Source organism: Tachyglossus aculeatus, chromosome X4 (assembly GCF_015852505.1).
Source record: "Tachyglossus aculeatus isolate mTacAcu1 chromosome X4, mTacAcu1.pri, whole genome shotgun sequence".
NCBI lineage: Eukaryota > Metazoa > Chordata > Mammalia > Monotremata > Tachyglossidae > Tachyglossus > Tachyglossus aculeatus.
In genome coordinates this window covers 45,341,430-45,369,044 of record NC_052098.1, presented here as the reverse complement: position 1 = coordinate 45,369,044, position 27,615 = coordinate 45,341,430, and the positions used below count along the sequence as shown (strand labels likewise).

The 27,615-nt window shown below is 44.6% G+C and overlaps 1 protein-coding gene and 2 non-coding genes across 3 annotated transcripts in view; all 3 read left to right on the top strand.

The window, feature by feature from the left end:
* The window catches only part of COMMD10 (COMM domain containing 10), a 251,434-nt gene that overhangs the window by 164,513 nt on the left and 59,306 nt on the right, over positions 1-27,615 (top strand). The window lies entirely within an intron of this gene.
* Positions 14,888-15,025, top strand: LOC119948315. The gene has a single exon (XR_005456721.1). It is a non-coding gene; the product is annotated as a small nucleolar RNA SNORA7 (small nucleolar RNA).
* LOC119948269 lies at positions 19,026-19,163 on the top strand. Its single transcript, XR_005456677.1, has one exon. It is a non-coding gene; the product is annotated as a small nucleolar RNA SNORA7 (small nucleolar RNA).

Genomic DNA, 27,615 nt, shown 5'->3' with positions numbered 1-27,615 from the left:
CTGTTCTCCCTTCTGTTTAGACTGTGAGTCCTGTGTAGCATAGGGACTATATCCAATCTGATTATCTTGTATCTAGCCCAGCACTTAGTACACTGCTTAGCACATAATAAGCGTTTAACAAATACCACAATTATTATTTGTAATTATTATCCATGATGTGATTGCTGTTGCCTATCACTCACTGTTTTTCAGCAGTTTAGTGGCAACTAATTTTTAACGTCAATATCGGGTGCCTTCTATCACCAGAAAGACAAAGAGAAGGAGTTTGTTTCTCATCCAGGGGCATCAGGGGGTGTACACCAGTGGGAAACAGACATTGTTTCTAGCCAAAATCACATATCAACTGCCAACTTGTACTTCCCAAGCGCTTAGTACAGTGCTCTGCACACAGTAAGCGCTCAATAAATACGATTGATGATGATGATGATATCAAAGTGTAGCTACTTTTCCACCCTGGTCGTTTTAGCCAAACTAGGTTTTGTCATAAAGATCAACAAAGGCAGGACGGAGCATAAAATATCATCCGAAAGATGCACATTGGTAAAAATCAGGTGGACTTTCAAAGTTTTGTTGTTGTTTTTTTTAATCAGGTAGCACGATTGAAAGATTTTTGCCTCAGTGTAGCCCTGTGAATGTAGTTACTGTGTCAGTGTCCTTTTTTAATTGTCCATTTTGGCTTCCATCCGACAGGGATCCAACTTTAGTCAGTCCTCAGCAGAACAGATAGCAGTGATTTTAATTCACCTTTAAAAACAGTTTCTCATTAGGGGAAAGCCCTAGTTTTGAGTGCTGTACGTTCCGGTTTTGAAGTTATAACTATGGAATTTAAAATCAATTTCTGCTATTTGTGTCAACTTTTCGCTGCAACTTCAAAACATATAATTTTTACGTGAAATAGTTTTAGAATAAGAAAAGTAATTATTTTACAGCTTCTAAAAATAATCTATTATGGCGGGAAATGTTGAGCCAGTGCCCAGGTTTCTGATTTTAAAGGTTCTTCAAAATCTGTTTTTAATGAAAGTTGAGTATAAGAAGGCTTAATAGGCCATTGTTTTATTATTTTATCCAAAGTCCCAATAAAACTTCGAGATATTAGTCATTCGGTGCTCTTAAGGAACGTTCTTGTACTTGCATAACTCTGAGGCCTATCTTGAATATATGCTTTTAAATGATTATTAAAGTAGAAATCTTAGCCTTTGTTCTTGAGCTTATTAACCCAAGAGCCTCATCCATATTGCAAATCACCATATCGGCGTATTTCATGCAGTATCACTCTACTTGTACATAAATGAGCATTTCTTGTCTAGATAGTTTTGTGTTTGTATTTGGCCACGTGCTTCACAGCAGCAAAGAGCATACGCAAGCTAAGAAACGAGCACATTCTCGTAGTTAGAAACTCAATTTTTTGGGAATATTGAAACATATCTTGTGTATATTTTTGGGATAGGGTCAATCTGCTTTAAGATCGTGTGGCCAGTTGGAAAGCGATGACGTGAGACCATAAATAAAAATAGAGTTGCCTGATTATAGAGCAAGTTGGTCCCATTTGTCCAACATAGGGCCCAGAGAAGAGGGGCCAGGGCCCTTGGGGAAGCCTGAGTCTTTGAGCACGAAGCAGCGCAGCGTGGCTTAATGGAAAGAGCACGGGCTTGGGAATCAGAGGTTGTGAGTTCTAATCCTGGCTCCACCACTTGTCAACTGTGTGGTCTTTTGACACCCAGGCCCATGCTCCATTCATTACACCAATAATAATAATAATGATGATGGCATTTGTTAAGCACTTACTATGTGCGAAGCACTGTTCTAAGCGCTGGGGGGAGATACAAGGGGATCAGGTTGTCCCACATGGGGCTCACGGTTTTAATCCCCATTTTACAGATGAGGTAACAGAGGCACAGAGAAGTTAAGTGACTTGCCCTAAGTCACACAGCTGACAAGCGGCGGAGCCGGGATTACAACCCATGACCTCTGGCTCCCAAGCCCGTGCTCTTTCCACTGAGCCACGCTGCTTCTCTGTAGCAGTACATTTCAATAGTAACAGTAACAATAGTAGTGATAGTAATAATAATATCAAGTACTCACTGTGTGCAGAGCACTGTACCAAACCCTGACAAGGAATACACAGGTGGGAATGGGCACGGTCCCTGTCTCTTGAGAAGCTCACAGTCTAAAAATAAGGAGGCGGAGAAGGGATTGGTGACAGGCATATAAGGTCATCATCATCATCATCAATCGTATTTATTGAGTGCTTACTATGTGCAGAGCACTGTACTAAGCGCTTGGGAAGTACAAATTGGCAACACATAGAGACAGTCCCTACCCAACAGTGGGCTTACAGTCTAAAAGGTCTAGTCCTCTTGTCCATAATCTGATCATGGAAGCAGCAATCCGTTGAATGGTCAGAAGACTGAGTTTGTCTTCTTCCGTAGAAGTGTTCTCATAGGCGGAACAGCGTGCTCAATTTCAGAGAAAAAAAAATCTATGTACTGTTTGGGTGGGCGTGTCTGTACAGCAGAGATATGGGAGTTCAGGAAATCACAGGAGTCCCTCGACACCAAGTCCACAGGGCCAGATTTAGTTAGCACAAAGTGGAAACCGGCCAACCTCGGGCTGTCTCGGATTGTCCAGTGGTTCCCTGCAGCTTTCCCTTTTAGACAGAGAGTGGAGGGGTCGGAAGGAAGGAAGAGGAGCATCAAAAGGTAATATCATCTTCATCAATCGTATTTATTGAGCGCTTACTATGTGCAGAGCACTGTACTAAGCGCTTGGGAAGTACAAATTGGCAACATATAGAGACAGTCCCTACCCAACAGTGGGCTCACAGTCTAAAAGGGACTGATGGCGCAGTCTGGAAATTTACACAAGGCCACTTTGGACAGGTCCCTGGAGTGAGTTCTGGCCTCTTCTGCTAGGAGTCATAATAACCTTCAGAGAAAAACTCCCTGAGTTTGGGGGATTTTGAATTGGGGACAGCTTTGGGGTTCTCCAGAAGGATTTGAGGTGACCGAGGAGCTCCTCTGAAGTCTATTCTGGATCAGGTCATATCCTGGTCCAGTAGCCCCTAAAAGAGGTTATTTATGAACCCCTCCTGGTAGTCTCACGGGGATTTCACTGCTGGGGATGGAAGACAGAAGAGAGAAGAGGGAACGTAATTCCACACAGACCCTCTGGGAATCCTCCTATCTCAATCCCGTCAAAATCCACGGTGGTGGTGCTGGGGGCTCCAGAACTACTCCAGGCCTCCTGACATCTTTTGGAATGGGAGTGTACTCCCAAGTGCTTAGTACAGTGCTCTGCACACAGTAAGCCCTCAATAAATACGATTGAGTGAGGGACTCACTCACTGGAGCAACTCACCCCAGAGTAGATTTCCATGTTCATCCCGGAGCTGGAGTAGAGTCCATCCTGGGCCCCAGTAGAATTCCTCTGGGGAGTTTTTAGGGAATCCAAAAGTTCTCCTGGGGTTTAGGCCAATTAGTTTTGATATCAAAAAGGAAATGCTTCAGTCTATGAAATGGTTTGAAATGCGTACTTTTATTGATGGGCTAAAGGAGTTTTTAATCTGAAGATGATTAGGGCTAATGATGAAGATGGAATCCTGGCAAGAACGATAAACGAATCACGGTCTTGAGAGTTTGGAACCAAAAACAGGCAGGAAAGGAGCAAATTATGGAACTAGTGGTTTGTGCAGCCAACACTTGGACTCTTTCGTCCCTGCCAATTGTGTTCCTACTACGGCATAGAGTCCAGCAGACAAGTAAGCAGGCAGGGGAGTAGCACATTGCAGCAGGTACTTAATACAGTGCTCTATACTTAGAGCACTTAAGTGCTCTAAGTGCAGATTACTGTGCTGAGTACAGTAAGCACTTAATACGATTGAATAAATTGAATGAATAAAGATTTTTCTTTTCCATACAGAATCCATTTTTGGTTCAGTCCATTAGAGAAGCAGCATTGTGGGTTCTAATCCCGTTTTTGCCACTTGTCTGCTGTGTGACCTTGGGCAAGTCACTTAACTCCTCTGTTCCTCAGTTACCTCATCTGTAAAATGGGGATTCAATACCTGTTTTTCTTCCACTTTAGACTGTGGGCCCCATGTAGGACAGGGACTGTGTCTGACCTGATTATCTTTTCTCTACCCTAGTGCTTAGTACAGTGCTTTCACCTAGTAAGCACTTAACTTTCACCTAGTAAGCACTTAACAAATACCACAACTACTGTCAATATTCATACCTCAAGGTGTGCCTGGAACCCTAATGGAGCCGGTGGCCACTGGGTTTTTGCTGGCCTCATTAGCCGGCTATATTTCAGAATTCTACCTTGAGGAATACCTGGTCCGCTGATGTCCTAGCCTAACAGTGGTTTGCACATAGTAAGCGCTTAATAAATGCCATCATCATCATTATTATTATTATCCCCTATTTTCAGAGGTAGGACTAGAACCCAAATCTCCTGATTCCCAGAGCCAGGATCTTCCCACTTTTCATTCATTCATTCAGTCGTATTTATTGAGCGCTGACTGTGTGCAGAGCACTGTACTAAGCGCTTGGGAAGTACAAGCTGGCAACATATAGAGACGGTCCCTACCCAACAACGGGCTCACAGTCTAGAAGCGGGAGACAGACAAGAAAATAAAACCTGTGGACAGGTGTCAAGTCATCAGAATAAATAGAAATAAAACTAGATGCACATCATTAACAAAATAAATAGAATGGTAAATATGTCCAAGTAAAATAGAGTAATAAATCTGCACAAGCATATATACAGTTGCTGTGGGGAGGGGAAGGAGGTAGGGCGGGGGGATGGGGAGGAGGAGAGGGAAAAGGGGGCTCAATCTGGGAAGGCCTCTTGGAGGAGGTGAGCTCTCAGTAGGGCTTGACCTATAGAAGGGTACTAAACTTACTAAATGTGGATGGGAATGATGGGGTGGGGAACGCAGGCTAGTGAAAGGGAGATGAATGAGCAGGGAAAATGAGAAATCATGGTAAGATTTAGTCAGCGGCCTGGTCCTCTTACTGCTCCACTGCCTCAGTTAAGTGTTTCATATCTTTTCCAACGGGAAAAAGCTTTAGCCTAAAAGGAGGGAAAGATAAGCTTGTTTTAAGGAGAAAAATCAACGGTTTAGCAAGTAAGGATAGATTCACACGTACTGTATGATGGTCGGATTGGGTCAACAAAGTAGCAAAGGGTGAGGGGGGCAGCGCGGGTTAGTGAAAATGTCTTGGACCGGGGGTCAACAGATTTGGCCCAGCTCTAATGATCATTTAGCTCTCTTTCATCCTCACGTCATCCATGTGAGGCAGGTTTTGTCTCCATTTGGCATATGGGGAAACTGAGACGTAGAGCGGTTAAATCAATCCATGATATTTAATGAGCACTCTGTGTGCAGAGAACTGTACGGAGGGTAAATGACATTATTATAGTTATTATTATCATGGTACTTGTTAAGTACCATGTACCAAGCACTGTTCTGTGCCCTGGGGTAGATACAAGTTAATCAGGTTGGACACAGTCCCTGTCCCACATGGGATTCACAGTCTAAGTAGGAGGGAGTAGTATTTAATCCCCATTTCACAGATGAGGTAACTGAGACACAGAGACGTTAAGCGACTTGCCCAAGGTCACAGAGCAGACGTGTGGCAGAGCTGGGATTAGAGCCCAGGTAGTATTGGTAGTGATAGTATTTATTAAGGGCTTATTGTATACAGAGCACTGTACTAAGTGCTGAGAAAGAATACACAGATGAGAATTAGGCAAGTCCTCTGACTTCTCAATCTGTGCTGCAGCTACCCATCTATGTCTTCTACCGTTTCACTTTTCTTGCTTATAAAATGAGGTTAAATCAATCAATCAATCAATCAATCAATCGTATTTATTGAGCACTTACTGTGTGCAGAGCACTGTACTAAGCGCTTAAACAATATATAAAGGTTAAACAATGTATACCCCTCCCTTTATCCCGGGGATTTTGTGACAGTGAAATTAGATAATTGATGAGAAAGCACTTCCTGAAAATTAAAACACTACAAGAAATCTTTGGATTTGAGATACAGTTGATTCCAGAAAACTGTGGCTTAAGTTAAAATGTCATCAGTCTGAACCAATTTTGCTACAGGAACAATGTTTTAAATAGGGGATTGGTTCCCAAATAAAGGTCAGGTATCCTATATTTACCAAAATTACCCAGGATTGTGTACTCAGTCAATTATAGATCAGTAATATAGCTATATTAACATATTTCTATTGAATAATAATAATAATGGCATTTATTAAGCGCTTACTATGTGCAAAGCACTGTTCTAAACGCTGGGGAGATTACAAGGTGATCAGGTTGTCCCACGGGGGGCCTCACAGTCTTAATCCCCATTTTCCAGATGAGGTAACTGAGGCACAGAGAAGTTAAGTGACTTGCGCCAAGTCACACAACAGGCAAGTGGCGGAGTCGGGATTAGAACCCATGACTTCTGACTCTTCTCTCAGAGAGGTCCCACAATAGGGTAGCCAACATTTACATCATCCAAAATCAAATGGATGTTGTTGATTCAGCCTAGTGTTCTGGTAATAATAGTGTTATTTGTTAAGTGCTTACTATATGCCAAGCACTGTTCTAAGCACAGTCCCTGTCCTACATCAATCAATCAATCAATCAATCGTATTTATTGAGCACTTACTGTGTGCAGAGCACTGTACTAAGCGCTTGGGAAGTACAAGTTGGCAACATATGAGGCTCATAGTCTCAGGGAGAGGGAGGACAGATACTGAATCCACATTTTACAGATGAGGAAACTGAGGCCCGGAGAAGTGAAGTGACACGGTCTCAGAACCAGCAAGTGACAAAACTGGGATTTGAACCCAGGTCCTCTGATTCCCAGACCCGTGTTCTTTCCATTAACCCTCTCCCCTTCTGCCTCTTTAAGCCACCTCCCTCACAGCCCATGAAGACTTTTAAAATTGTTTTCCCATTTTCTCTGCAGTTTGCTTGCACCCCTGAAGTTGCTGCCATTAAGAAAATCAGTGTTTCAAAGTTGAAATAAATGTGTGAGGAAACTGAAACCGGGTAAATGTAGAAATGTTCTAAGGGCCATTTGTCTTAACGTGAAGCATCTTAAATGGAGGATTTTTCCCTCTATTTGAATCTGAGGAATAATTTTGGCAGGGATAAACTAGTGTATATGGTTTTGGGTGGCAGGGGATTAATCTGGGAACCTGATGATCTACCTTTTGTCTCCAAACATTCTTCCTTATCTCTAAATATAGGTTTCTGCCAAAACATCGAGTGGAGTTCTCCACATAAAACTATCCTGACGGTCTGTCAGTGGTTCAGATTCCCACCCTGCCTTACCATTAATATTCTTCTTAGCTCCGATACACAGGGGCGAAAAGTATTTTGAGTATTTTTGAGTCAATTTGTGTATGCTTCCTTCATGTAGACCCAAATTCAGCGTCAAAACGATTTCTTCTTAGTGCGGTATCTATGCTTAGGTGCTCAAGCTCCAGTGTCTAGCCCTGATTTCAGTAAATTAGATTTACGTGCTCTCTTAAAAATTATTATTATTATCCTGAAATGCAGGACACCAGGTATCTATTGCTGAATACAGTATTTATGGAAGATGACGGTGGAGGATGAAAGAAGGAATGACTGTTTTTTTCACCAGCTCAGCTGTAGGAGGAATGAAGCTTGGGGAATTTGTTTTCCTTTAAGTGGGTTGTACCAGAATGGGTAGTTCTGTTTGCTCCCAATCGATCACATCCTGGGTCGTGGCTTTCTTCTCTCCTCTCTGTATTGTTCCTTTCTTCAGTTATGACAGGAAATGTATGAGGTGATGGCCTTGATGTAAATATTATTACTATTAAGCTCTTATTATGGGCTAAATCCCAAGGAATGGACAGGATAATCCAATCGGATGATAATAATAATAATGGTGGTATCTGTTAAGCGCTTACTGTGTGTCAAGCGCTTTTCTAAGCGTCGGGGTAGATACAAGATAAGTTGAACACAGTCCCTGTCCCATGGGGGGGCTCATAGTCTTAATCCCCATTTTCCAGATGAGGTAACTGAGGCACAGAGAAGTCAAGTGACTTATCCAAGATCACAAAGCAGACAAGTGGCAGAGCCGGGATTAGAACCCAGGTCATTCTGACTCCCAGGACTGTGCTCTATCCACTAGGCCAAGCTGCTTCTGCTGTCCTACGTGGGACTCACAGTCTAAGAGGGAGGGAAAGTAGGTATCGTATCTCCATTTCACAGATGAGGAAGTCGAGGCCCAGAGAGGTTAAATGACTTCCCCCATAGCAGGCCAGAAATTATGTGTGGGATGTATCATTCATGTCTGTATGGGGAGAACCTGATATGAAGTTGAAAGAAACCCGCGTATCAGTCCTGGATCTTAACAGTGTTAAGTTGACAGCAAATATTTTGGACTTCTAGACTGTAAGCTCCTTGTGGGCAGGGACTGTGTCTGTTACATTGTGTTGTACTCTCCCAAGCACTTAGTACAGTGCCCTGCCCACAGTAAGCGCGCAAGAAATACGATCGATTGACCGATCACAGTTCAGCCTGTCCTGCCTGGAAAACGCTAGGTTTTGTTTGTAGAGGCAGGGCTGGATGGCCGAGGAATTTCGGACTCACGTGTGATTCCTGCTTGATCCAGATGGATCAATTCCGATTCCTGGAGTGCTGACCAATCCTTCCCTCCTTGCTCTCCCCTCCCCTGCTCCAGCCGCTGGCCTGCCGGGACTGAGTGGTCTGCCCTGAGGCCACCCAAGGAAGGCAATCAAGCGCTTAGTACAGTGCTCTGCACACAGTAAGCGCTCAATAAATACGATTGAATGAATGAACAGAGCAAGGAGATGGGTCTGGGAGAGCTAGAACAATGAGCTAATGGTCGAGTAGAGAGCAGGCTCAAGTTCAGTGATATTTTCCTCCAAAAACACTGGTTTTGTCTTCTTACATCAAGCCGTGTTAATACTGGGAGGCATTTTAGGGTGAGGTTTGACAAGTGGATTTGTGGGGGTGGGAATCGGATTTTGCTTCCTAAAATTATTTCCAAAGAACATTCATGCCCATTTCAGGTACATATATAATATGCAGGAAACTGTGGTAACTACAACTGGGGTTCTGATATCCATCTGAGTTTTAATGAAATTTACTCCTTGTCTTGAAATTTCACTCTTGAAGTAGTCATGATCAGTTCAAACAATGCCTCTTTTCATGGCTAAATTGCTATAAACAGTGGATCAGAAGAAACATTTGGCTGAAAAACAAAAAAGGCAAACACCGTTTCCCCCTTCTTTTAAAGCCCTTCAAAGCCTTAGTTCCTTCATGAAAGTCGGGAGAAGTGGCTGTGGCTTTCTGTGTTTTCTTTCCTCTTACATTTCAGTTCATTCGCTGAGATTTTTTTCCCTGTGGATCAGTACCTCTCAGGGATAATTCCTGAAAAGAAACTAACTTTTGAAAAAATGCAGGAAAGCCACGTAAATTTAAGAAATAAAGAGAGACTGAGGCCGGGGCTGGGGCGGGGGGGACGGGACTTACTCTCTTTCCCCTCTCTTTCATTCCCCACCAAGTATGCAGTCACCCAGAAGCAATGGAGTGCAGTTTGCTGCACACTAGGCAAGAATTTGTCACAGTGTGACCTTAGATATATATTTTTCTGTAAGCTCCTCAAGGGCAGGAGCTGGCTCTCACACTTGACTTGTAGTGATCAATAATAGGTGCGCGAAGATTGATGGTGGTGGTGGTAGCGGTTGGGCTTGAAGTGAAAGGAAAGACTACTCCATCCCCCGAGAGCCATTAAGAACGCGTCTTCAGAATAGCCACCCAAGGCGCCTCAGGGCTAAATATTAATGTTAGCTACATCGTTACAAAGCACCGGGGTCCCATGTGAGGCTCACGGTTTGGTACAAGTAGATCCATTTAAAGAGTTGGAGCTTCAACATCAATAGAGCTGCTTCATTTGGGTCAGGGGAGTAGCACTGGTGGGGGCTTTGGGTGAATTGGCCCCTTCTGGGCTATGCCTCTGTTGAGGTTACAGGGCAGAAGTGCCGGCCACAGCACTGATATCTTCCCCTCGGGTGAATTGGCTCATGTTGCTGCTAGACAGAAGCAGCAGGGAGTCGGAGACAGCAGCCGGGACAAGCCATGGCCACTGGTGGATCTGGCAGCAGTAAGAGTCTTTACAACTGTAGTGTATAACAATAATAATAATAATAATAATGGTATTTATTAAGCACTTGCTATGTGCAGAGCAGTGTTCTAAGCGCTGGGTGATGTATTGGTGATGACAACGGCAGCAACAATAGCTGCTGTTTTAGACTGTGAGCCCACTGTTGGGTAGGGACCGTCTCTATATGTTGCCGACTTGTACTTCCCAAGCGCTTAGTACAGTGCTCTGCACACAGTAAGCGCTCAATAAATACGATTGATTGATTGATTGTTGCGGAACAGGGAGCGTGACTATTCCGTTGCAGGGTACTCTCCCAGACACTTAGTACAGGGCTCTGCACACAGTAAGCACCCAATAAGTACCACTGGTTGATTGATTGAAAAGGAGGAAGAGGAATCTCTTTTTCTTTCTCTCTTCTGCCCTCTCCTGCCATAGGTCGGTCAGGTGGTTGCCCATCCACCTCTGCTTCAAACAAAAACTCCTCACCATTGGCTTCAAAGCAGTCACTCGCCTTGCCCCCCTTTTCCTCACCTCGTTACTCTCCTGTTACAACCCAGCCCGCACACTTCGCTGCTCTAATGCCAACCACCTCTGGGCCTTGAGCTCATCTATCTCAACACCGACTCCTCGTCCACGTCCGGCCTCTGGCCCGGAGTGCCCTCCCTCCTCAAATCCATCAGGCAATTACTCTTCCCCCTTTCAAAGCGTTGGAAGCGCATCTCCTCCAAGAGGCCTTCCCTGACCAAGCCCTCCTTTCCTCTTTTCCCACATCCCCCCTCCCAACCCCTCAGCACTTATGTGCATATCTTAGTACAGTGCCAAGCACCTAGTACAGTGCTCTGCACACAGTAAGCGCTCAATAAATGCGATTGAATTGAATGACTATCTGTAATCTATTTATATTAATGTCTGTCTCCCCCTCTAAACTATAAGCTCACCGTGGGCAGGGAATGTGTCCGCTTATTGTTATGTTGTACACTCCCAAGCGTTTAGTACAGTGCTCTGCACCCAGTAGTGTTCAATAAGTACGATTGAATGAATGAATGAATGATGGAACTCCCCAAAGCATGAGTATCTTGTCTAAAGTCTGTAAGCTTGTTGTGGGCAGGGAACGTGTCTACTAATTCTATTGTACTGCACTCTCCCAAGCGCTTAGTACAGTGCTCTGCACATAGTAAGTGCTCAATAAACACTACTGGTTAAAGCAGGACATTCAACTCTGTAAACCCCAGCCCGTAAAAATATCAAGCAGAATACTCCCCCTCTAGACTGTGAGCTCGTTGTGGACAGGGAATGTGTCTGCCAACTCTGTTGTATTGGACTCTCCTAAACACTTACTACAGTGCTCTGCACACAGTAAGTGCTCAATAGATACGATTGATTGAAGCCAATCCTCAGAAACTCGTCCCTGGGAGCACCAACTATGAACATAATAATAATGTTGGTATTTGTTAAGCACTTACTATGTGCCAAGCACTGTTCTAATCGCTGGGGAGGATACAAGGTAATGAGGTTGTCCCACATGGGGCTCACAGTCTTAATCCCCATTTTACTAATGAGGTAACTGAGGCCTAGAGAAGTAAAATGACTTGCCCAAAGTCACACAGCTGACAAGTGGGAGAGTCGGGATTCGAACCCATGACCTCTGATTCCCAAGCCCGGGATCTTTCCACTGAGCCACGCTGCTTCTCTAGCATGGCATAGCATCACGGGACTTGGTCCGACCTACTGGGTGGAGGTAGTTCGATGCTGATGGAGCGGGTGAGGTAGATATCCTAGAAACCAACTGTGATTGTCTAACGGATGTTGTAAAACCAAAAATGGGAGTGAAAAAAAAATCTGTTGGCAATCCGAAAGAGTAGGTTCGAAGGAATGGGTTCAAATCCCATTAAAATGGGATTTCCACTAACTAGCCAAACGTGGAATGCTAACCAGCCGGGAGAAGATGGTTTCGACTCTTGACTTGGCATGGAAGAATTTTTTTTTTGCAAGTTCATAAATCTTAATCCCACAGACTTGCTCTGGGAATTAGAAGATAACAAAGAGTGAAAATGTTGAACAGACCAATTATAATTATGAATGGAGGTTGAAACCAAGCAGTCTCTGTGATTTTAAAGCTTAAGTTGAGAGAAGGGCCTGTCTAACTCAGACCATCTCTATCGACGCTAAGAATGTAAAACTGAATTGGATGTAGTATTGCGGTGTGTTTTTTTTTTTTTAAAAAAAGAAAGCTTTCCCAGAATTGGGGCATTCCTCAATTATAATGTAGGAGACAACCTGGTGAATGTCGTCTAATATCTGTTCCTCTCTGTGACTTTAATCCTCTTCATCATTACTCTGCCGTCCTCCTTCCAGCTTTTAGTCTGCAAGAACATTTTCCTATCCACTTAGAATAATTTAAGTTGATTTTACAAGCAACTTTTGTATAACACTAAATCACATGTTCTCCAGAGACTAAGAAATCGGGCAACTGCATTCCCTTCATCTACAAATATTGAATGTAGTTTTAGCCAAAAAAAAAATCATTTCCTTAATTTTTCCATATTAGTCATGGTTTTCTTATCCTCAAGAGGTTGACAAAATTTCATTTCTCAATGTTTGTTTTGTTACTTTATTATAGATCAGAATTAGACCGACAGAGCAGTGGTTGATGGGATCCCATGCATTTCCTGTTTAAAATCTGTACCATATTTGCTTTTTCCCATTACCGAGTTTCTCCCTAATTCCGTATATGACATTAAAAACATTTCTGAATCCTTTCGTTACGTAGCAAGAACTCATAACGTTAAGCATATGATATTGGGGAAAAAAGCACCCTTTCACAATAGTTTCTCATTTTGAAAATACTCTATTCCATCAGGCAGTGAAAAATGTTCCATTTCCCATGTTTAACTTTTGGATGCTCAGTTTCCCCAGTACAATAATATGTGAAATTAAGGCACTAATAGTAACCAAATGGATCGGGGCGGTCTATGAATGGTTTTCCACGAGTCTCACGAACTTTGGTTGCTCTGCTCTTTTCCTTCAGCCCTCTGCTCTTTTCCTTCAGCATCCCAAATTGTGGGTGGGCAGAAAAGAGTTGGTTTGGCACGCATATAAACCCTGGTGTACATTGGAAGGGCCTTGAGGACGGGGATTGTGTTTTTCTAACAGAAGTTGTACCCTCCCAAGTACTTTAGCTTAGTGCTGTGCATACAGGAGGTGCTCAATAAATAAGATTGGTTCTTTGATTGCTCATGATCGTACTCTTTGAAAGATAACCCTCACACTCATTACTGAACAGCATTGCATTCGTTCTAAGCAAGTGAGACATCTCAAGCTGAAAATGATTCTGTAAATAAAAATGTGGAATCTAAAACCCAAAGGAAGATATGCTCCTCCAATTCTATACAGCTCAAAGTTGAATTTGAAGCAAGAAGTAATGAATATGCCCTTATAATTAATAAACTCGAGGCCCAGAGGGCTCACAAATGAAAATTTATGAAGAGCTGTCAGTTACTGAAAAACCTCTTTTGGTTGGTGTGCCTGTTTCATAACTATCAGGCCATTAGTAGCCAGGGTTGTTGCCATTTGTAATAGTTCAGCATCGTGTATGTAGTTCAACAAGAACAGTCAGATTCCAGCATCGAGGGGAGCAGCGTGGCTTTGATTTACCACGTGGTTATCGGAGTCAGAGAGTCAATATTACCAGGAAACTCTGGAGGAGCAAGACATGGAGACAAAGCAGTAGCATCCAGGAGATTTCGTCTGTGGGTTGAGTATTTGATGGAGGTTGATGATTCTCGGAGGAAGTAGACATTCAGGAATTTTAACATTCATGTTTACTATGCCAGCTGTTCATCCTTAGGTTTTATTTTTATGATATTTTGCCAATAAAGATTTATTTCAGTTTGCAAAGTTTGTGGTGCCGTACACATTAGCAGCTGTGTCGAAACATGGGCAGTTTTCCTATGTAAATTTGATCAGTTCTTTAAATGGATTATGCTGGCTGATTCACTCTTTAACACTTGAGTTTTCTTGAAGCTAATTTTATCCCTTTCCCTCAACCTTGAGATAAAGAGGTGGAGCCCTGGGTATTTTCTCGAAATTTTACCTATGAATAAACTGCTTTTCTCTGCTCTAAGGGGAAAAAAAAGCCCTTTCTACCTCCTTCTTTTCCAGTTATTCTTAACTCAGCTTCCTCTTCACAGATCCAAATCCAATTCTCCTGGCAGGCAGCTTCCTTTCTATGCAGGGTTCTCCAGCTAACTTCAAAGGGAGGTTTGTTTGGGAACGGGGAGACACACACAAGGAGGATTGAATCCAATCTTTGCCAGGGTTATGGGAAAGTTATTCGGCTTTAATGCTCGTGTGAGACCGTTTCACGTTTTGGTGGGGGAAGATTTATGAAGTGTTTATCATGAAAGAAGTAATTACATGACATACTGGCTTTTAAAAAGCTTTAAATGTGTGCAATTAGGTGCATAGCACTGGCAGGGTGCAAATTCGCGTGAACCAAAGTATATTATTTTGTATTTTTCTGTTTCCTACTTGGCTTGCTTTGGTCAGGATGGCTCCATCCCGTGGCTTCAGTAGCAGTTGGTGGCTGAGTAGTGGAGTCAAAGGGAGCTTGGGAAATAAAAAAGGCAGTTTCTCGTTCTCTCTACACTCCTTTATCTCTTCTTCCTCTCTTCCCACCTTCCTCCCGCCGTCGGTATTTATTGGGAACCTACCGTGTGCATCCCCTCTCAGGGTCGCACCTGGAGAGTTTCCAGTGCTCTACCAGTCTTGACTGTGGGAGGGAGAGTCAAGCAGAGGCATAGCCATTCCATTTCTAGCTTGGACAGTGGCTGGCCAGTGGAAGGCAATCTGCTACAAGCCAAAACTCACCTCATCATCATCAATCGTATTTATTGAGCGCTTACTGTGTGCAGAGCACTGTACTAAGCGCTTGAGTTTTGGCTTAACTCACCTGTGCTGGGCAGCGGTGGCATGGGAGAGAATCGAGGGCGGAGATTCATGTTCACTGCCCAGAAGAAGGCAATGGTAAACCACTTCTGTACTTTTACCAAGAAAACTCTATGGATCCACTACCAGAACGATTGCAGATGGAGGTGGGACGTTCTGGGAGAGATGTGTCCGTGGCGTCGCTATGGGTCGGACATGACTCGACGGCATAAGACAAGACAAGACTGTGTGCCGAGCTCTGTATGAAGCAATTTGGAGAGTACACTAGAGTCCGTAGGTATGATTGCCCTTAAGGAGCTCACAATTTTCCTCATGTTTCAATTCATCATCACTTCCTCATCTTTCCCCCTTCCTTATTTTGACTCCTTTTCGCTCCGTCACCTTCTCTTTTCTCCTCTTGCCTCACACTTTTTTATTCAGTACATTCACAAGTTTACAGCCATTATTCAGAATCCCCTTCTGTGAGTGGGAGACTTCTCTTTGCCTTCCTTGGCTATTTTATTTTTCTGCCTGGGTTCTGCCTTTTGGCTTATGGCAGGGGGAGGGAAAGGGAGAGGCTGAAGAATGGCCGGCTTGTGCTGCCCTGACACACGCTTACCTATAATAATAATAATGATAGCATTTAGTAAGCGCTTACTGTGTGCAAAGCACTGTTCTAAGCGCTGAGGAGACTACAGAGTGATCAGGCTGTCCCACGGAGGGCTCACAGTCAATCACCATTTTACAGATGAGGTAACTGAGGCACAGAGAAGTTATGTTACTTGCCCAAAGTCACACAGCTGGCAATTGGCAGAGCCGGGATATGAAGCCATGACCTCGGACCCCAAAGCCCGTGCTCTTTCCACTGAGCCACGCTGCTTCTCTATCATACCTATCTCTTATAACACCATGGGTCATCTGGCTCAACCGCTTCCTCTTCTAGGTGGGAGGCGAGGGGAGACAGCAACATTATCCGCAGAAAATATTTATTTGTCACCTTTGTTGTGTATGACACCATATTCGACGTGGGGGGTGAAGGGGAGTGTACAACCGAGAGAAAGCAAGTTGCTATCTCCGCCACCAACCCCTTGCCCCCATCCTGCCTGTGACCTGGAACTCCCTTCCTCTTCATATCCGACAGACGATCACTCTCCACCCTCCCAAAGCCTTATTAACATCCTGTCTCCTCCAAGAGGCCTTCCCCAACTAAGCCCTCATTTCCCCTACCCCCTCTCCCGTCTGCATCACCCTTGCACTTAGATTTGTACCCTTTATGCATCCCACCCTCAGCCCCCGCAGCACTTGCATATGAATCCGTAATTTACTTATAATAACATCTCCCCTTCTAGATTGTAAGCTCCTTGCGGGCAGGGAACGACTCTACCAACTCTATCGTCTTCTCCCAAGCGCTTAGTACAGTGCTCTGCACCCAGGAAGCGCTCAATAAATATGACTGATTGCAGTCTAGACGGGGAAATGCGAGACGAACATTGGCTGGAATAGCAAAAGAAGAACCGTATAACAGTACGGACAGCTATGCATTTACCAGACCTGGGACAGAATGAAAGAAATCTCTTTAAGAAAGAGAAGAGGAAAGGACACTAGAGACGCCGGGACGGGACATGCGCGCGCGCGCACACACACACACACACACACACACACGTAATACACTCTCACAAGGATTGATTTGCTCATTTTCTGTATACAGTGGACTAGATTAGCAGCAGTGACAGGAGAAGATGCATTAAACAAGGGTTGGCGCTGCCACCACCGTTACTTTCAGATGGCATAAAATCCTAGCCTGGAGTCAGAGGAAATTGGGTGGGAAATCTGCCATTCACCGGTGGAGTGGCAGCAGCGGCTGTGGTTTCACCTTCCTTTTTCTGCTGCTGGGCTCTGCAGTGGGCTCCCTGCCGCCCCAGCCATCTGCTGCCCAGCTCATTTTTCACATCGGCTCTTACGCTATCCAGCTTTGCCCCTGGCCCACTGGGTGTCGCTGGATGAGTTCCTGACCCTTTCTGGGCCTCAGTTTCCCCCCCAGAGAGAGGATCACCCCCCCCCCCCCCCCATGGCACTGATGGATCTGCCCCTGCACTCCAGCTCCCTGTCACTGGGATTGGGAGGAGCCACCAGGTCTGACACACCACCACTCTTCCCACCTTCAAAGTGCTCTGAAAATCGTCTCTCTTCCAAGAAGCTTTCCCTGAAGCCTTCTCTCTTTTCCCTGCCCCACTTGACCTTCCCACTGTGTCACCTCCGTTCTCGTGTGTGTACCCCTTAAGCATTGTGATGCTCACACCCCACAGCATTTATGTACATGTCCTTACACTCTGCCATTTTCCCTATCTGTAGTTGAATTTGACGTCTGTTTCCCGACTAGATTGTAAGCTCCTTTTGTGCAGAGACTGTGTCTACTGACGCTGTTGTATTCTACTCTCCCCAGCACTTAGTACAAGGCTCTGCACAAAGTGCATATTCAATGAATACCACTGAGTGTTGGAGAGGAAAGGGTAGATCTGAGAAATATCGCGGAGGAAAATCCAACAGGATTTAACAACAGGTCGGATGTGAGAATTGAAACAGAGTGAGGGATCAAGGAGAATGTCAAGGTTGTGGCTTTGTAAACAGAAGATGATAGCATTCTCATGAGAAGCAACATGAGAAACGGCAAGGCGAAGTGGATAGAGTGCGGGCCTGGGAATCAGACGGTCATGGGTTCTAATCCCGGCTCTACCACTTGCCTGTTATGTGGCCTTGGGCAAGTCGCTTCACTTCTCTGTGCCTCAGTTACCTCATCTGTAAAATGGGGGTTGAATCTGCGAGCCCCACATGGGACAGAGACTGTGTCTAACCTGATTTGCTTGTAACCACCTTAGTGCTTACTACAGTGCCTGGAACATAGTAAGCGCTTAACAAATACCATAATAATAATTATTATTATTATTAATGTCAACTGTGATGGGAAGGTAATTTGCTTACAGTTTCTTTTGGTGTTTTTCTCCCCTGCTAGATTGTAAGCTCCTTCAGGGTAGGGATCATGTGTACTAACTTCATTCATTCAATTGTATTTATTGAGCACTTACTGTGGGCTCTTGGGAGAGTACAGTACGACAATGAACAGACGCATTCCCCCAAGTCCTTAAGGGTAGGGATCATGTGTACTAACTTCATTCATTCAATTGTATTTATTGAGCACTTACTGTGGGCTCTTGGGAAAGTACAATACGACAATGAACAGACGCATTCCCCCAAGTCCTTAGTACAGGGACTTAATGAATATGATTGATAGATTGATTGATTGAATGAATGGCACTTAAATGGAGGAGAAAGTTTAGGATGGTAGCTAGGAGTTCAGTTTTTAACATATTGAACTTGAGATGCTTGAGGAACATCCACAATAATAATTATGGTATTTTTTTAAGCACTTGCTATGTGCCGTGCACTGTACTGAACGCTGGGGTGGATACGAGCGAATCGGGTTGGGCGAAGTCTCTTGTCCCATTTGGGGCTCACAGTCTCAGTCCCCATTTTACAGATGAGGTCACTGAGGCACAGAAAAGTGAAGTGACTTGTCCAAGGTCACACAGCAGACAAGTGGCAGAGCTGGGATTAGAACCGATGACCTTCTCACTGCCAGGCCCTTGCTCTTGCCACTACCCCAAGCTGCTGGAGATGTCTTTCAGGCAAGAGGAATTGCAAGACTGCAGATTTGGGCGGAGGTTGGGGCTAATGAGATGAGCTCCCTGAGAGAGCGAGTATAAAATGAGAAGAATAGGGTGTACCCAGACAGGGGGATAAGAAGCGGAAGAGGCTGATGAAGAGTAGCCAGAGAGGGAGGAAGAAAACTAGCGCTATATCGATGAAACCAAGATGAGGTACTTGGAGGAGGGAGTGAATCGCAGTGTCAGAGGTGGCGGTGGAGTAGAGATGATTCCCCTCTGAGGGTCGCAGCTGGAGAGTTTCCAGGACTCTACCAGGCTCGACTACAGGAGGGAGAGTCAAGCAGAGGCATACCCATTCCACTCCTAGCTTGGTCAGTGGCTGGCGAGTGGAAGGCCATCTGCTACGAGTCAAAGCTCACCCGTGCTGGGCAGCAGCGGGCATGGAAGAGACTCGAGGGCAGAGACTCCTTTACTGCACGGAAGGAGACAGTGGTAAACCACTTCCGTATTTTTACCAAGGAAACTCTGTGGATCCACTACCAGAACAACTGTAGATGGAGGTGGGGCGCTCCGGGAGAGATGCGTCCGTGGCGTCGTTGTGAGTAGGACAGGACAGCCTGAAATAACAAGAGATGATTCAGTTAGGCAAGGAGAAGGTCATTGATGACCTTGGATAGTGCATTCCAAGTGGAGTTCTAATCCCAGCTCTGCCACTTGCTTGCTGTGTGACCTTGGGCAAGTCATTCAACCTGTGTGCCTCAGTTACCCCATCTGTAAAATGGGGGTTAAGACTGTGAGCCCCAAGTGAGATATGGATTGTACCCAATCTGATTAGCTTGTATCTACCCCAGTGTTTAGTACAATGCCTGGCACATAGTACAGTGAGAAAGTTAGTGCTACAGGAGCGAAGTGTGCGGGCTGGGTTGTAGTAGGAGAGTAGCAAGGAGAGGTAGGAGGGAGCAAGGAGATTGAGTGCTCCTCAAAAATCTCCAGTGGCTTCCAGTCACGCATCCAGCAAAAACTCCTTACTCTCGGCTTCGAGGCTGTCCATCACCTCGCCCCCTCCTACCTCACCTCCCTTCTCTCCTTCTACGGCCCAGCCCGCACCTTCCGCTCCTCTGCCACTAACGTCCTCACTGTGCCTCGTTCTCGCCTGTCCCGCCGTCGACCCCCGGCCCATGTCCTCCCCCTGGCCTGGAATGCCCTCCCTCCCCACATCCACCAAGCTAGCTCTCTTCAAAGCCCTACTGAGAGCTCACCTCCTCCAGGAGGCCTTCCCAGACTGAGTCCCCTTTTTCCTCTCCCCCTCCCCATTCCCCCCACCCTACCTCGTTCCCCTCCCCACAGCACCTGTATATATGTTGGTACAGATTTATTACTCTATTTATTTTACTTGTACATATTTACTATTCTATTTATTTTGTCAGTGATGTGCATCTAGCTTTACTTCTATTTATTGTGATGACTTGACACCTGACCACATGTTTTGTTTTGTTGTCTGTCTCCCCCTTCTAGACTGTGAGCCCGTTGTTGGGTAGGAACCATCTCTAGATGTTGCCAACTTGTACTTCCCAAGCACTTAATACAGTGCTCTGCACACAGTAAGCGCTCAGTAAATACGATTGAATGAATGAATGAATGCTTTGAACCAACCGTGAGGAGTTTTTGTTTGATGTGGAGTTGGATGGGCAACCACTGGAATTTCTTGAGGAGTGGGGAAACATGGCCTGAACGTTTTTGTAGAAAAGTGGCCTGGGCATCAGGGCAGCAGAGTGAGTGGGGAGAGACAGGGTCTGTGCGGGGGAATGAAGTCGGGGGGGCGGGGGCGGGATTGTCAGCAAGGAGGCTGATATAGTAATCAAGGCAGGATAGGATAAGTGATTGGATTAACGTGGTGGCAGTTTGGATTGAGAGGAAAGGGTGGATTTTAGTGATGTGAAGATGGAACCGACAGGATTTAGTAATGGATTGACTATGTGGGTGGAGGGAGAGAGAGGAGTCAAGGATATGAATACCGTTAGTAGTAACGGTATGTATCACTACACATATGAGAAACAGCATGGCTTAGTGGAAAGAGCACAGGCTTGGGAATCAGAGGGCATGGGTTCTAATCCCAGGTCCACCACTTATCAGTTGTGTGACTTTGGGCAAGTCACTTAACTTCTCTGTGCTTCAGTTCCTTCATCTGTAAAATGGGGATTAAGACTGTGAGCCCCACATGGGACAACCTGATTACCTTATATCTACCCCAGTGTTTAGAACAGTGCTTTGCACAAAGTAAGCGCTTAACAAATTCCATTATCATTATTATTATTATTAAGCATCTAGTGTGTGCAAAGCACCCGGAAAGAAAACGTAGGTGGGAATTAGATATGGTCCTTGACCCTTGGCGGGGTTCACAGTTTAAGTATATGTACTATATGGTCTGTGCTTATGCATCGGTATTATCCAGAATACAATTTAAGGAGTTCCTCTTTTGATTAAAAATTGTGCATCAAATGGAGTTGGAATTTGTCCAACTGCTGTTGGACATCAATATCAAGTTTTCTATAATCCCCTTATTAGACAGGAATTAGGACATCATTGATCATTTCTATTGAGAATCAATCAATCAATCAATCGTATCTATTGAGCACTTACTGTGTGCAGAGCACTGTACTAAGCGCTTGGGAAGTACAAGTTGAGAAGATAGGCATCTGTTGTTGAAAGATGACTGGTGGTATTTGTTAAGCGCTTACTATGTGCCATGCACTGTTGTAAGCGCTGGGGTTGTCCCACGTGGGGCTCACAGTCTAAATCCCCATTTTCCAGATGAGGTAACTGAGGCACAGAGAAGTTAAGTGACTTGCCCCAAATCACGCAGCTGCTGAGTGGCAGAGCCAGGATTAGAACCCACGTCCTCTGACTCCGAAGCCCGGGCTCTTTCCAATACGCCACGCTCTCGATACCATAGACTGGTACAGAAGATGCTAGTATTACTTTAAAGTCTAAGCAGAAGAATTTGAAAAAAGGCCACTGCAAAAGCTTCAGAACAATTTAGGATCATCCAAATTGTTAGTCTAAACAATTGAAGTTAAACAGATCCACATTTGTCAATGACAAAAGGGATTAGTAACTTTCCCGTTAGACGGGTCTACTCGGTCAAAATTGAATCTCCTACGTAGACCCTAGTCTTGATTTTTCTCCAGGCAGTATTCCCACTGGATTCACTTCCTGGGAGTTTGCCCACAAGAGGAGTTCGGATCTGATTTGTGAATATGGTTGCCGGCAAAGCTGTGGTTTGTATAAAAATTGTTACGGTTCAGGAAATGAGGTCTAGAGAGCCTATCCCTATCTTTGCTTTCAAAATCTTCTTGAAATTTTGCCCTGAGAGACAGCACCATGGAACGGAGAGGTTTTGCTCATCAGTTTCTGGAGCAGAAGCTTGAGGTTTGTGGATTAAAATTGAATGGAGAATTTCACTGATTTCTAACGCGGAACATATGCTGCTTTTCAAAGAATTCCAAAAATTAAGCCAATCCAATTCGAAAGTCATTGTTACGATAGAAATCTTCAGTGTTCTGAAATGTTGCTCCCCTGAAGCGCATGAGAAAACCCTGCATTTTGACATATGCCTTGTTAAATGGCCTGATGTTAGTTGAGCTATGCTTCAGGAAACATGAGGTGTTCTGGTGTATCATCAGTGCACTGCACAGATCAGAAGACCATATTATAATGGCCATTGTAAGTATTTTCTGGAAATGGTATTTAAGAGGTATCTTGCACGGAAGTTCATTTCTTTCAGGAAATAGCTTTTCATGTGAAGCTCTGTGGAAAGTTCAAGGATATGGCCGGCATCCTGCTGATCTGCCGGGTGTAACTATTTTCAGATCTTGTTTGTGTGTTACTTAAGCCATATTGATTCCTAAATATTAGAAATTTATTCAAAGCAGGAAGAATGTAAGAACTCGAGAATAGAGTTGTTTTTACTTTTGAAAAATTTAGTTATGTGTTAAAACTTGGGAAAATTACCACAAGAATAATAGACCGCATTCTGTTTCTGGAGATTCATGGCCATTTCATGTCATTCCCTATTTTTCCGCAGTTACCCACGTCACTTCTCGGAGCAAAGAGCATGCAATTTCTTTTTTTTGCAGGAAGTGATTATAGGATTGACATAAATTAAATTAAGACATAAATTAACAGCAGTGTGGATTTGAAAGAAATCAAGGGAGTCTATACAGATGCACCCCATGGGACAGCTGTGTTATGTTCCTCAAAAACGTTGATGTGGAATCATAATAATAATAATTGTGGTATTTATGCTATGTGCCAAGTGCTGTACCGTATGGGGCTCACATTCTAAGTGGGAGGGAGAAAAGGTCTTGAAACCCCATTTTGCAGATGAGGGAACTGAGGCACAGAGAATTGAAGTGACTTGCCCAAGGTCACACAGCAGGCAAGTGGCAGAACTGGGCCTGGGTCCTCTGACCCCCAAGCCTGGTTTTTTTTTTTTTTTTCCATTAGACTAATGTGAGATAACTTTATTTTCCCGAGACTTGCATGCAGTTCATTAGGTTCCATTATAAAACCAGCCCGGGTGTGATGCCAAAACCTGTACTTTATTTCTATTTATTCTGATGACTTGACAACTGTCCACATGTTTTGTTTTGTTGTCTGTCTCCCCCTTCTAGACCGTGAGCCCGTTGTTGGGTAGGGACCGTGTCTAGATGTTGCCAACTTGTACTTTCCAAGCGCTTAGTACAGTGCTCTGCACACAGTAAGCGCTCAATAAATACGAGTGAATGAATGAATGAATGAATGTACTATGACTGGCTCTGTCCTCACCCGTCTCCCCATACCCGTGCTCCATTTTTGGTTTCTTTTTGGATTTGGTTTTTTTTTTTTTTTAACTTTGCCACCCTACCCCATCTCCAGCCAGGAAGGGAGAGGGAATGGGAGAGGGGAGGAAGGGGAAAGCGATGGCGCCCATAGCAGGTGTTGCCCCCCGTCACACCCCTGGTCTGTCCGGAATGGTGGCAGTAATTGAGAAGTAGCATGGGTTAGTGGAAAGAGCACAAGCTTGGGAGTCGGAGGCCGTGGGTTCTAATCCCGGTTCTGCCACTTGTCTGCTGTGGGACCTTGGGCAAGCCACTTAACTTCTCTGGGCCTCAGTAACCTCATCCGTAAAATGAGGATTAGGATTGTGAGCCCCACGTGGGACAACCTGATTACCTTGTATCTACCCCAGTGCTTAGAACAGTGCGTGGCACATAGTAAGCGCTTAACAAATACCATCAAAAAAACAAAAAGCAGCCGGGAGGCTCCACGGCCAGATTGGAAAGCGGGATCATCATCAATCGTATTTATTGAGCGCTTACTATGTGCAGAGCACTGTAAGGGATGGGAGGGCTGGGAGAGGGGAGGGGCCGAGTTGGGATTTCACCCCTCTCAGAGCATGGATGTGCAATCCAATTTGAATTTATCAAGGGGCTCTGCTCGCCTGCACCCGACTGGGAAAGGAGGGGTGTACGGAACAGGGGAAGAACGTGCAACTCTAAAGCACATTCAAGTAGCACAGCTCGTAAATCGGAGAGAGCTTGTGAGGCAACTGCTTTGGACTGAATTCCTCCTCCCGTGAAGAGAAAAAAAAAAAACGGCCATGGAAAAGAAAAGGACCACAGTTGACACAGCAATTCCTGCAGCTGCCCTAGCCGCTGCTGCTATAGGGCACTGTCGGCAGGAGCGGCTTGTATCAGAGAAGGCAGTGCTGGGGGATGGAGAGGATGTAAGCTCCTTGTGGGCAGGGAGCATGTCCGTTAATGCTGTTTAATTGCACTCCCCCAAGCACTTAGTACAGTGCTCTGCCCATTGGGTCGGGACCATCTCTATAGGTTGCCAACTTGTACTTCCCCAGCCCTTAGTACAGTGCTCTGCACACAGTAAGCACTCAATAAATGAATGAATGAGTAGTAAGCACTCAGTAAATACCACTGATTGATGGATTGATGGAGAACAAGAACTGGTAGTGCTCTGCGCACAGTACGCGCTCAATAAATACGATTGACTCAGATGCCGAAAACCAGAAATAAGGTGTTTATTTGAAGATATCGCTAGGGTGTTTGTCGTAACTCAGATGGTCCTAAGTCAGGGTCGTCCTGTTGAGGGGTGAGGGGAGTGATCCAGGGCAACTCCCTGAAGCCATCAATCAATCAGTCGTATTTATTGAGCGCTTACTGTGTGCAGAGCACTGTACTAAGCGCTTGGGACGTACAAGTTGGCAACATATAGAGACAGTCCCTACCCAACAGTGGGCTCACAGTCTATAATTAATTAATCAGTGAGGGCTGACTGTGTGCAGGACACTATATACTAAGTGCTTGGGAGAATACAACAGAGTCGGTAGACACAATCCGCACCCACAAGGTACTTATAATCTAGAGGGGGAGGCAGACATTAAAGAGCAATTACGAATAGGGGAAAAAAGAGAGAATAAGAATACATACGGAAGTGCTGGGGTTGGGTGAAAATATCAGCTCTACTCTCACTGGTTCTCTGGTGCTGCCGTAGGTCTATGTTAGCAAGGAAGATTTATGTGTCTTCTCTCACTTCAAATAGCAGAAGCCATTTCAGCTCTAAAGACCATCAAAACAGAACTGCAAGCCTTGGGCTTAAAAAATATTCAACTGTCCTTTAATTTAAAAATAGTTTTTACCACTTCAAACTCAGGCTACAGTTAAAGGATTTGCAGACGAAGGTAACTCCAAGCCAATTATTGCATTTAAAAAATAATTACAGTGGTACTTGTTAAGTGCTTACTATATGCCAAGCACTGTACTAAGTGCTGGGGCAGATACAAGATGATCAGGTACCACATGAGGCTCACAATCTAAGTAGGAGGGCGAGCTGGTCTTGCGTAACCATTTTGCTGATGAGGCAACTGAGGCACAGAGAAGCAAAGTGACTTGCCCAGGGTCACACAGCAGGCAAGAGAATCAGCACGGACTAGTGAGTAGAGCCCGGGCGTGGGACCCGGGTTCTAATCCCGGCTCCACCACCCATCTGCTGTGCGACCTTGGGCAGGTCACTTAATTTCTCTCTGCCTCAGTTTTCTCATCTGTAAAATGGGGATTAAGACTGTGAGGCCCATGTGGCACCTGGACTGTGTCTAACCTGATTAGCTTTTACGTACCCCAGCATTTAGTACAGTGCCTGACACATAGTAAGTGCTTAACAAATACCATTTAAAAAACAAAAAGTGGAGGAGCCGGCATTGGAACCCAGGTCCTCTGACTCTCCGGTCAGTGTGCTCCTTCCACTAGGCCACACTGCTTCATTACGGAACGCCTCAATAGATTCTCCTCCATTTCAATGCTGTGTGTTTCATCTTGTTCTAAAAATTATTTTGCATGAGCAGAGTCTATATAATTTCTGATTCATTAGGTTTTACCTGTAGGATGATCATATTACTTCTATTTCTGAAATGAGGTCTTGTGAGCTACCAGTATTTTTCATATTCACCCAACCTTGTTTTGATCATTTCTAAACAACTCTGTTGTCTTCTAAATGTCTGGGTCTTTCATGTATCTTTGTTGTAATACAATCTTTAAAGTGACCTGCAAATGCATTTGATTAATTTCATCAACTGGCAGGGTAAATTCAGTTCTCTTGTTTCCAGGCTAATCATGAAATTGGAAATGAGAAAGACACATTGCATCGGCAGAGTTTTCAGCCTAGATCTGCTCCTTCTAAAGTACTTAGTCCTGTTGAATTTGAAATTTCTCAGAAGTCATAGGCTTCTAATAAAACCAATCAATTTTCATGATGAAAGCTTTTCTAGGCATCTCGCTTACCTTCTTTAATGTTTAGCTTTCTTTCCACTTCTACAAATAATTATTTTCCACCTCTTTCACCTAATGGGTTAAAGTAATATCCTCTGAATTGCCCCGTGCAGTCTGACAGTTAGAATAGTGTTGCACCAGTTGGAGAATTTTTTTCAACTAGTTTTTCAGGCGACTTTATTATCTGTTGCTTGGAGGCACTTTGGAAAGTTTATTGTGAAAGCTTTCTCTCTCTTAGTGCAGTAATACTTGATCCGTAAGTGTAGCCACTCTGGGCTTTCCCTTATTGCTCTCCTAGGTCCTCCACACCTAATCAGAGCTTCTTGGTTTAAGCCAATTTTGTGTTAAGTGTGTGGGAGGGATGATCCCAGAAGCTGAAGCACACAAAGTCTTAGGAAGTACACAATAAAACCGCAAGTCCCTTGGAAACTGTTTGATCATCCTCACTCCCTTGAAGGATGAGCCAACAAGTGGGAAGGTGCTATTTGAGGGGTTACACAGAGAACTGGAGTAATCAATCTATCTTTCAGTCGTATTTATTGAACACGTACTGTGCTGGGAGAGAGTCGAGGGCGAGACCCAAATTTACTGTGCGGAAGGAGGCAATGGTAAACCGCTTCCCTATCCAAGAAAACTCTATGGATACACTACCAGAACGATAGCAGATGATGGTGGGGCGTTCTGGGAGAGATGTGTCCATGGTGTCACTATGGGTCGGAGACGACTCGACAGCGTAAGACAAGCATGGGTGCAGAGCACTGTACTAAGCGCTTGGGAGAGTACAATATAACAGAGTTGGTAGGCGTGGTCCCCGCCCACAATGAGCTCACAGGCTAGATGGGAGGACAAATATTGCAATAAATTGGGGCTATGTACATAAGTACCGTGGGGCTGAGTGTAGGGTGAATAAGGGGCGCAAATCCAAGTGCAGGGGTGCCGCAGAAGGGAGAGGGAGTAGGGGAAATGAAGGCTTAGTTGCAGAAGGCCTCTTGCAGGAGATGTGCTTTTAATAAGGCTTCAAAGGTGAGGAGAGTGATGGTC